At 39.0% G+C, this 3,949-nt stretch overlaps 1 long non-coding RNA gene across 2 annotated transcripts; it reads left to right on the forward strand.

Moving 5' to 3' along the window:
- The first annotated feature begins 446 nt into the window (after positions 1 to 446).
- Positions 447 to 1,049, forward strand: LOC131067138 (uncharacterized). 2 transcript variants are annotated; one of them, XR_009359370.1, is made up of 3 exons: positions 447 to 526; positions 782 to 880; positions 983 to 1,049. It is a non-coding gene; the product is annotated as an uncharacterized LOC131067138 (long non-coding RNA). The 2 variants fall into 2 exon arrangements; XR_009111780.2 differs by lacking the exon at positions 447 to 526 and adding an exon at positions 631 to 697.
- The last annotated feature ends 2,900 nt before the right edge of the window (positions 1,050 to 3,949 follow it).

Raw genomic sequence — 3,949 nt, forward strand, 5'->3', positions numbered from 1 at the left:
AGCATGTGACACAACTGGTCGGAGCAGAGGATGTACTAGCACCTATAGCACCTCCTTCATTAGCGACACCTCCTTCATCAACAGCACCTCCTTCCTCGGCGGCACCTCCTTCATCAGCAGCACCTCATGCATCATTTGGCACGAGCTAGCCCATTCAGCATATGTGCCCCACCTGCCAGGGTGTATCTTCTGGTGTAGACACTGATGCAGACGAGGATGGTGGGACATCTCATTCGTGTACATGTTGCGGGAGTAGATGCCATGCTTCCACTGTAGAGGATGTGGCCCTCACCGAGGAACTGGTCAATATGTTGTACCCTCTCTATCAGACACAGGTGCGTTTAATTCTGTTTATGACATGTTATCAATTAAGTGACTAAATCTTATAAAAAGAAATGAATTTTTATTTTTAGAACAATTTAAAGTGACATATAAATAAAATGCATTGCAGGGTGCATCAGGTGGTGGGAGTACACCACATACTATTCAGTTGACTCCACGGTCATGAGTAGTTTCGCCACCAGAGGTAAAGATTTGTAAATTTGTTAAAAATATAATAATACATTGGATTCAAAATATATTTTGTTAATTATATGTATCATTACTTGATATTTTGTAGGGCTTATCAGTGGCTGAGATGTCCCAACTTGATGATATCACGCTTTCAACCATTGACTTTGGCCAAGATAGCTATGCGGTACCATTTAGATTTATATATTTTTTACTTAAGTGATATATTAAATACATGCTCTTTTCCTTTATGTTATTTTTTTCCCATTAGTTTACCCCACCTGCCTCGAGGACATCTCGTGTGAGAAAGCCATCCTCTAGCACTCCGAGGCAGAAAAAGATATCCTCTCAGACACCCAAACGATAGAAGGTAATTCACTACAATTTAAATTCAATTGTTGAAATGTATTATGATTAAACATGTATATGTAGATATTGATAAATGCACTTAATTTATTTGTTCTATATACAGAAACATATGGGGTTTACGGAATTAATGAATGCACCTGATGTCGATGAGGTTCAGTAGAGGGAAGAGGTGATATCTTCATATTCACTTTGGATTGCATTCTTGCTTGTTCAAAATAACTAAATCCTTTTATGTCTATATCATATGTTATCATTTTTCATACAGGAAATGGTAATAGCTGCATCAGATTCGACAAGGCCTCCTAAGGTTACAGGAGAACTATACGAGGCTTCGGTGTGCATTTTTTCTACATATGTTAAAAATATTTGTTTTATCTAGTTTGTCAACAACTTTGGGTTATTAACTTGTATGATTGTCTTTAAACTATTACAGGCCCCTTGCAAACTTCCTACTGTTATTCTACCATTCCATTTCAGTAGAAGTCCTACATGTATATTATGGGATCCAACACGACCAAGGCAAAAGGTATGTCTGTCTTAGATCAACTCCTTTTCACTAAGTGCACAACGGAGTTGAAACCGTCTAGTTAACTCCTTTTGGATCACTTACCATGGATATAGGAAATGGTCGTAACTGATTCATCTGTGACTTTTCCTTCTACGACCACAACACATCCATCTGAGGCTCCGGTATGTTTTAGTTTTTTAGTCTATTCATTTTTAGTTATTATGTGTTATTTGACATATATGTCATTAACATGTATTAATGTTGTTTTACTAGTTATAGCCTCCTGTAGAACATCCCACGAATCCTCAACCTCACCGAATTGTAGAAGACAAAGATGAGGTAATCAACATTTCAACTTCAAACAATTTAGAGTTCAGTATTTAGTTATTTTGATGTTATATTGAGAAAAAATATTTGATTAGACATTTGAATTGTCCTTTTGCAGCCACGTACTGCTTCGAAGAGGCTCGATTTTGATGATCTGCCACAGTCATAGATACAGATAGAGACATATAGTTATAGTTGTGGTCATTGAAGGGCCAATTTTTTATATATTCGACATTTGTATATGTATATATCGACTTTGATAGACATGGCACATGCCACATTTTTGTAACTATTATTGATATGGCATCTATGACATTTTTTGATATATGTACATGATTATTGTTCATTTTGATATATATGAAACTTGATATTCGATCCAATTTGTTCATTGATATATATGAAACATGATATTCTTGAAACTTAGTTATTTGCTATTGAAATGTGATCAAATTTGTTAGTTGTGTATATGTCTTGAAATGTGATCCAATTTGTTCATTACTTGTAACTCATATGGCGTATACTTTTAAACTATCTATTGCTCATATTGTGTATACCCAAGTACTGATACCGGTAATGTTGATATTCTGTATTTTGATTGAGTGAATTTGCTTTGAGTCCTTCATGCGTGAAGAGACTGGAGTGAAGTTATTATTTCATAAACTTGTGCTTATGGAGTGAATTTCATCATTTCAAGAACCAATTAAGACATTTCATGCTTAAGTTCATCATTTCATGCTTATGGAGTGAAGTTCATCATTTCATCACCTATAAAAGAAGAGTTGAACGAACCATCAGCGCGAGCGCGTCCACATGGCACTTATGGATGATCTATTTGTACCTATGGGGTCATGTTGTCACTTCCTACAAAATCCTATCTTGGATTCGGGCAACTCGATTCCGTTTTCTTATGGTGAGATTTTTTCTGTTGCATCAAAAACCGTCAAAAGTTGTCAGTGAGAGGTGGCAAAATAGTGCATCTTTCGTTCTGCTTGTCATGGGAATGAACCATCAGCGCAAGCGTGTTTGGGTTTACACTAGGTGTTTCCTTGTCTCGCTCCCCAAGGCGTTCGATCGTTACGAGCCACCTCGTAGCGACGTTTTCCCTTGAGCTCTCAAAGTGGAAAAAATGGTCAAACTTTGACGTAGCATAACTCAGAGACCGTGGCACTTATGGATGATCCATTTGAACCTATGGGGTCATGTTATTTATTCCTACAAAATCCTATCCCAGTTTTGGGCAACTCTATTTCCTTTTCTTGTGGTGAGATTTTTTCTGTTGCATCAAAAACCGTCAAAAGCTATCAGTGAGAGGTGGCAAAATAGTGCATCTTTCATTCTGCTTGTCGTGGGAACAAACCGTCAGTGCGAGCACATCTGGGTGGTTGGGTTTATGCTAGGTGTGCCCTTGTCTCGCTCCCCAAGGCGTCCGATCGTTACGAGCCACCTCGTAGCGACGTTTTCCCTTGAGCACTCAAAGCGAAAAAAATGGTCAAACTTTGACATAGCATAACTTGGAGACCGTGGCACTTATGGATGATCTATTTGAACCTATGGGGTCATGTTATTGCTGCCTACAAAATCCTATCTTGGTTTTGGGCAACTCGATTCCATTTTGTAATGGTGAGATTTTTTCTATTGCATCAAAAACTGTCAAAAGCTGTCACTGAGAGGTGGCAAAATAGTGCATCTTTCATTCTGTTTGTCATGGGAATGAACTGTCAACATGAGCGCATCTGGGTGGTCGGGTTTACACTAGGTGTGCCCTTGTCTTTCTCCCCAAGGCGTTCGATCGTTACGAGCCACCTCGTAGCGATGTTTTCCCTTGAGCACTCAAAGCAGAAAAAATGGTCAAACTTTGACGTAGCGTAACTCGGAGATCGTGGCACTTATGGATGATCTGTTTGAACCCATGGGGTTGCGTTATCGCTTCCTACAAAATCCTATCTTGGTTTCGGGCAACTCGATTTTGTTTTGTAAAGGTGATATTTTTTCTGTTGCATCAAAAACTGTCAAAAGCTGTTAGTGAGAGGTGGCAAAATAGTGCATCTTTCATTCTGCTTGTCGTGGGAATGAACCGTCAGTGCGAGTACGTCCGGGTGGTCGGGTTTACACTAGGTGTACCCTTGTCTCTCTCCCCAAGGCATCCGATCGTTACGAGCCACCTCGTAGCGACGTTTTCCCTTGAGCACTCAAAGCGAAAAAAATAGTCAAACTTTAACGTAGCGTAACTCGGAG

The sequence above is a fragment of the Cryptomeria japonica genome, chromosome 11 (genome assembly GCF_030272615.1).
Source record: "Cryptomeria japonica chromosome 11, Sugi_1.0, whole genome shotgun sequence".
In the NCBI taxonomy this organism is placed as follows: Eukaryota; Viridiplantae; Streptophyta; class Pinopsida; order Cupressales; family Cupressaceae; genus Cryptomeria; species Cryptomeria japonica.